The following is a 7,788-nucleotide window of genomic DNA, read 5'->3' on the forward strand; positions in this document are numbered from 1 at the left end:
CAGTCTCTTACTTGAGGATAGTCTTTTGTTAAAGGGGGAGGAAGGGGGAGCACTGAGTCCTCTGTGGCAAGTGGTTTATGGCTTCCTGTTTATTCTTTCATTCTGAGTCAATAGTTGGAGTTATACCTTCCCAGACTCTGTCTGCTGGTGGAGATATTTTGATGAGCCTTCAGGTACCCACCTTAGTCATGCTTTTGTTACCAGTCCTTCAAGTGGGAGGAGAAGGAAGTTTTATATCTCTGTGAAGCAGTGTCCTTTTGTCTCTAAGTGTTCCCAAAAGTTTCCAGGAAAATGGAGGGGGGAAGATGGGCTTGAAATGAGAGCCAGTTTCTGCTGCAGTTTCAAATATATTTTTAAAACTGTATTTTTGTATTGCTATATATATTTGTATCTGATTCAGCACAATCAACTGACATACTGCTCAATAATTCTGACACCATGTTACAATGATAATTGGCTGATAACAACCAATTTTCATAATTAATGGCAATAATTGGAATCTATATGTGCTTCTTTTTAGTTGTATTCTAAAAAGAGACGTGCGTAAATTCTAACGCAAGGAGCTGAAAAGGGGGCACAGACATGGGAGGAGTGTGGGCGTTGGGAGCATTACTCAAATTTACATGTTTACAATTTATTCAGACTTTCTATACCGCCGAAATTGATGCACAGAACATGGTGGTGTACAAATAATTAAAATGATAAAAGAAACAAGAAAAGAACGACAATAACCACAGGATAGTAAAAGAGAAACATTCATACTAGAAGAACAGATAAAAATAAACAACCAATAAAGTATCAAAAAGATATATCAATTCAAAATTGCTTCAAAGGATAAAGAAACCAACCAACAGAGAGTGGCACTCCAAAATGAAATAGTGTTTTTGAGTTAAATGCTTGCTCAAATAACCATGTCTTTAAAGTTCTCTTAAATTCTTTAATAGAAGTAATATGTTATAAAATTTGGGGAAATGCACCTACTTTTAGGTTTTCAGTGGCGTAAATGGCCAAGCCTAAATATAGGTGCATTCCCTGGCCGTATGCACTATTCTATACACTGTACCTAACTTTAGGTGCATTATACAGAATAGCGCTAAGCCCTTTTTTGGACGCGTTTACATTTTAGATGCCATTTACAAAACCTGGACAACTGTGTTTAAAGTGGAAAGGGTGTGTTTATTGCACAAATGTAAATTTAAAAACAATAATTCATTTGAAAGATTTGAAATTCAGTTTATAATAACTCTGATTCTGTTTTGTCTCTAAGCTTAACCTATTACTGGATCCAGTTACCAAATTGTAATATACTATTCTATTTCTATATAACAATACTATACATATGAAATACAGTAAATTTTCTCTGTCAGAAACAGAATAAGTACTAGTTAAATATCTCTATTTTTCTTAAAATTAAGTTTTCCACAAATTAATATTTAAATTCTTTGTGTGATAATTTTTCTTTTCTCTTCCAGAATCACTTAAGGATAAGCTTAAAAGATCCTGTCAGGTGAGTATGTGAAAATGTTGTCAGTGATGTCGCCTCTTTTTTAAATGTGTACAAAGTCCTTTAAATTATTTTCTCTTTTCCTTATCTTTCTTAGTTCTTTGCTTCATCTGTCTTCAGTACCTGTATCTTCTCCCTATTAAGACTAACTTTAAATAAAATAAAGGAAAAAATCTGCTTCCCTTGATGTGTGAAGGTTTATTGAGTCCCTGCCTGCAACAGGATACCTAGACTGTATGAGGGCTTCTTTTATCAAGCCGCGCTAGCGGTTTCCGTGTGACAATGCCGACGGAGCTCATTCAAAGTGAATGGGCTTTGTCAGCATTACTGCACCAGGAGCCGCTAGTTGCCCTGCGACGTACACTACTGGAAGGACAGCCTAAAGAGTCTGTGCCTGAAGGAGCTAGATTGGTATCAGGAGAAACAGAATCAGCCTTGGGTTTATTTCTGGCACAACAAGATGGGTAAAGGACATGAGTCTGTGTAAATATGTACAGTATTGAGTATCTCCAAAGAGTAATGTGGAGTGGCTAAGATTATCACCAATAATCTCAGATGGACAGTGTATATAAAGAATTCTGAATAAGTACATAAGTACATAAGTAGTGCCATACTGGGAAAGACCAAAGGTCCATCTAGCCCAGCATCCTGTCACCGACAGTGGCCAATCCAGGTCAAGGGCACCTGGCACGCTCCCCAAACGTAAAAACATTCCAGACAAGTTATACCTAAAAATGCGGAATTTTTCCAAGTCCATTTAATAGCGGTCTATGGACTTGTCCTTTAGGAATCTATCTAACCCCTTTTTAAACTCCGTCAAGCTAACCGCCCGTACCACGTTCTCCGGAAACGAATTCCAGAGTCTAATTACACGTTGGGTGAAGAAAAATTTTCTCCGATTCGTTTTAAATTTACCACACTGTAGCTTCAACTCATGCCCTCTAGTCCTAGTATTTTTGGATAGCGTGAACAGTCGCTTCACATCCACCCGATCCATTCCACTCATTATTTTATACACTTCTATCATATCTCCCCTCAGCCGTCTCTTCTCCAAGCTAAAAAGCCCTAGCCTTCTCAGCCTCTCTTCATAGGAAAGTCGTCCCATCCCCACTATCATTTTCGTCGCCCTTCGCTGTACCTTTTCCAATTCTACTATATCTTTTTTGAGATACGGAGACCAGTACTGAACACAATACTCCAGGTGCAGTCGCACCATGGAGCGATACAACGGCATTATAACATCCGCACACCTGGACTCCATACCCTTCCTAATAACACCCAACATTCTATTCGCTTTCCTAGCCGCAGCAGCACACTGAGCAGAAGGTTTCAGCGTATCATCGACGACGACACCCAGATCCCTTTCTTGATCCGTAACTCCTAACGCGGAACCTTGCAAGACGTAGCTATAATTCGGGTTCCTCTTACCCACATGCATCACTTTGCACTTGTCAACATTGAACTTCATCTGCCACTTGCACGCCCAATCTCCCAGTCTCGCAAGGTCCTCCTGTAATCGTTCACATTCCTCCTGCGACTTCACGACCCTGAATAATTTTGTGTCATCGGCGAATTTAATTACCTCACTAGTTATTCCCATCTCTAGGTCATTTATAAATACATTAAAAAGCAACAGACCCAGCACAGACCCCTGCGGGACCCCACTAACTACCCTCCTCCACTGAGAATACTGGCCACGCAATCCTACTCTCTGCTTCCTATCTTTCAACCAGTTCTTAATCCATAATAATACCCTACCTCCGATTCCATGACTCTGCAATTTCTTCAGGAGTCTTTCGTGCGGCACTTTGTCAAACGCCTTCTGAAAATCCAGATATACAATATCAACCGGCTCCCCATTGTCCACGTTTGCTTACCCCCTCAAAAAAATGCATTAGATTGGTGAGGCAAGACTTCCCTTCACTAAATCCGTGCTGACTTTGACTGCAGTTTGCAGAATTTCCAGTAAATTATTTGCATTCTACACAGTCTGGGAGTGCAGAGTGATTTTTGGTGAGAGAGTGAGCACGCCTGCTCATGGACTGAGAGAAGTGCCAAATTGAGTCTCTCAGCCTTTCCAAACCCCAGATCTCTATACCAGACCATTGACCCATTCCCAAGCTCGTAGGATGGAAGCTGTGATTGGTTCTCAACTTTTTCTCTGTTACATGACACACCTGACAGGCAATACTCACATGCATGAAATACTAAACACCAGATAATCCGCCACAGGCGGAGAACTCGAACGCCCCACGAGAGAATACAGATATGAAAGAAAAGTGGGATGTTTGACCACGGAAAACCAAAGACTGGACAAATAAATTCTTTAAAACAGTTGTTTATTGATGAAAAAAGACTCGACGCAAACGTTGTGTTTCGGCCATTTGGCCTGCATCAGGAGTCTCAGTCGACGGAGAAAGAATAATATAAGTGTTTAGAAGCGCTTGGTGTGGTGATCAATAAGATAGGTCTCAGTCGACGAAATAACAGTTGATACAACCGTTTAAAAGCAAGCTGTCTGGTGATCAATAGGGTTGGTCTTTAGAAAGACCTTTTTGCAAAAATATTCGCTCATAGACAGTTGAGATGTCAGCGCCAAAGGAAAACACAACAATTTGCAGCTGAACAAAGGAAAAAAATCCTATATATCATTTAATTCTTGCTAACAATGATGTAAAAGAAATACAGACACAAGGGTGATTGTCAGGGTGGTAGAGTGAGGCAGGCTGCAACATTTTCATCTGGGGCTGGTGATAGAAGTAGGGACTAGTTGTGGAGATTTCAAGTACCTGACTTCCTGGTCCTAGGCTGTCCACAACCTGCCGCACACATAGTTGTTAAGAAAAGCAAACTGTCAAATTTTTGGTAACACACCAGTGTGTCCCGATACACTGGTTGAAAACCACTGCTCTAAGCTGAGCGGATGTCCTCTAACTGCACTGCTACCAGTAGAGGGTGGTGCTTCAATATTGTGTTTTCAATCTTTAGGGACAGGCAGGTTTCCATTGAGTCTGCAGAACTTGCCAGTTCCTCACCATTGAAGACATGATAGTAAAACAGCTCCCTCCACTGGCAGGATTGCAGGTGGAGGACTCCCGCTCTGCTTAGAGGGAACAGTGGGCACTGGGAGGGTTTGCAGGGGACACAAGGGTGCGCCTTCAGAGGGGCACCATCTCATCACCCTCCTCAGTTTGCCATTGGCTAATTGGCCATTGCTAGTTGGGATGGAAGGAGGAAGGGATTAATGGATAAGATGAGGGTGGGGAACTTTCCCTTCATGTAGAAAGGCAACACTCTACTCCATTTGGGGTTGTGGCCTATGATTGGGTGTTTCTAATGAAGGATAGCAACTCAGTGGAAAGCCGTATGCATAGCAAGGAGAAACATTAATTGTTTGAGAAGAGCTAGTAAACTTTGTGGGCAGTGAATTACCCAAAGGAGAGATGTGTTAAATCAATGTATGATGTAATGTTTTCAAGGTTGTCCCTCAAGAGAGTGGTAGAGAAAGATAATTTCCTTGTTACTGTTATGGGAATTCTATTACTGCGTGTAGAAGTGAGTACTATTGTATTCAGACTCTGCTCAGCCTGTTTGTAGCTTGAAGGTAGTTTGATGTTAGACATTTCTGAGTCTCACTGGAAGCGGAGGCACAGTGAAGAAAAGATGTTCTTGCCTATTTGTGAGAAGGTTTTATGATATATAATTGGATATGTTGCAATTCTGCAAAAAAAAAAAAAAGTTGGATCCTGGGCTGAACTATTACGAATAAAAGAAGCTGAGTTTAGAACACAATACCAGTGCAGGGCACAGTGTTTGGAAAGTAGGAATAGGTAGATATAACTGTTTACCTGAGGACACTGTGGCTTAACCCTTTCCCCTGATGAGTGGCTAAGTACTCAGTTAAAAACAACCTAAACTGCCATTTTCAAACTCAATTAGATATCTGCATATGATATTGAATATCTTCAGACAAGTATCCACATATGCATACAGATCCTTAAGTGGTGCTATTAAAAACTGATATGACTGTCATACAAACCACATACTAATGAATATTGAGCAGTAAACAGCCATGGTGTTGGCTACCCTGTACTGAGTATTTCATCAGGATGAATGCCAAACAGCAGGATGAATGCCCCCCTCCCCCACCTTCCTTTGCAGGTATACTTCCACCTTTCCAGACATAAGTCACCATCTACCCAGATACCCGACAGCATGGAGTCGGAGACCTGGCGGCATGTTTCTTGGTATGTGCTGCCAGGTATCTGGGTATTAGATGCAGATTGTGGAGAAGTGCACTGTGCAGTTTAGCACCCTCTCAGGCAGGGGAGACTTACTGCAAACCTGGCGCCAAGGAAGAGGGAGGCCAGCGTTTCTGATGAAGAGATGTAGGAACTCTGTAGGATGGTCCTGAGACACAAGTCCACACTCTACGCTGAGAGTCATAAGACAGCTGTCCTGCGACTCCACAGAAACCTCTGGAGGAGATTCTAGCCCTGACTGCATCACTAGGAGCATTTCTCACCCTATATCCCTTTTGAAAATGCAAGATGCACGTTTGTAGTGTTTGTTTATCTCTATGGATCTCTTTTCACATATATGGTGTGCATTACTACTACTACTAGCATTTATATAGCGCTACCAGACACACGCAGTGCTCCATTTGCTACCGTGTGCCACTGGTATACATGGGTTTGGATTGAGGGAATGTCAAGTGTAGCTCAGGTGCCACATGAGAAATTCATTACTGGGTCACTTCCACCAAAATGGCCTAGTCATATGTAAGGATGTGGATGTAGAGCATCGTGTGACCCAACCATGTGCACGTTGGCAGAGCTACTGCAGACAATGTCACTATGTGGGCACATCTCCATGTGTTCCAGAACATTCCCCACCCCAATACATATTAGCACTACATATATAATATACAACTTAGATTGTGAGCCCATTAGAGACAGTGCAAAGTACCTGTAATAGAGACTGTAAGCCTCACCTCAGGGATCACTTGTGGTATATCAAGTGCTGAAAATCATTAATATATAAATATAGGACTGTGGATAAAAGCAGAGCTGTAGGCATGTGAAACACTCTAGGACATGAAGCAAAATGGCAACAACTTCTCTGCACATGGATACATGTTCACCTTAAATACAGACTAAGATACACCTACATAGATGAGGAAGCTATGTGCATGGGAGGTGTGTAGCAGAGAGACCTGACTTATGTACCAACGTTATGTATTCCCAGAGCAGGGGCAGACTGTCAGTGATTGGGGCCCTTGAGCAATAAGGGCCATGGGCCCCTAACCTCCTACCAAAGGTAATTAAACTAGATGGAAGCTAAGAGAGAGTGGACCCTCTACTGCTATGGGCTGCCCTTTTGTTCCAATGGTCCGTCCACCCCTGCCTTACAGTCTGTTCCAACATCCAGTGCAATGTGGAAGTCTTAAAGGTGAAGTATCAGATAGTCCAGAGGTTAATACCAGTTTATTAAGCGGGAAATGGCTGCTGGCATAGGTAATAACTATAACCACTGTGGAATGAGGGAGGGGACCAGTCCATAAAGGCTTGCATGGGGGGGGGGGGGGGGGGGAAGGGTTTACTTGTCTCTTGGCAGCAGGCTACTGTGTGGACAGTCTATGGTTTTACAGATGAAAATATGACTTAGAGGTTGTGAAACCTACCCGAGTATAGAATCATCTGAGCACATACATCCATACATCTAGGATAGAATGCATGCTACACATGGTTTATAAAAATGCTGTTGACAGGGGAGTCAGCCTGAAACAGTACGCCAACTTTAGTAAATGGTTCACTGAATTGGTAAAGTGCTTTATCCATTAGGATGGGTGTGCTTCACATGTATATGGAGACACCTGGCCCCATGGTCATTTGGATGTCATTTTACACCCATGTATAACCTTATGCAAGGCATCTGTACCCCTCAAACTGCACATTTTCCACTGCATGTGGGTGAGCAGACTGTGGCCAATGACCTCACTCAGATTATCATTCTCAATCTCTATCAAGGTGGCACCAGTATAAACCCAATGTTTGTAGCATATGACTGACATGGCAGCTGCATCTGTTTGTTCTAAGTTGTGCATAACTGCCAAATGCATCCCCTCCTGGTCCCTTCCCTACATTGTAGTGTAAGGGATAGACACATGTACAACATGATACTAATGTCAGTAGTGTGACCACAGGATTTCTCAATGTGCACATTGGTCTTCTTAACTGAGTGACATCTAGTATATCTGTCATGTGTCTCTGTACCTGTTGTTA

Source organism: Microcaecilia unicolor, chromosome 2 (assembly GCF_901765095.1).
Source record: "Microcaecilia unicolor chromosome 2, aMicUni1.1, whole genome shotgun sequence".
NCBI lineage: Eukaryota > Metazoa > Chordata > Amphibia > Gymnophiona > Siphonopidae > Microcaecilia > Microcaecilia unicolor.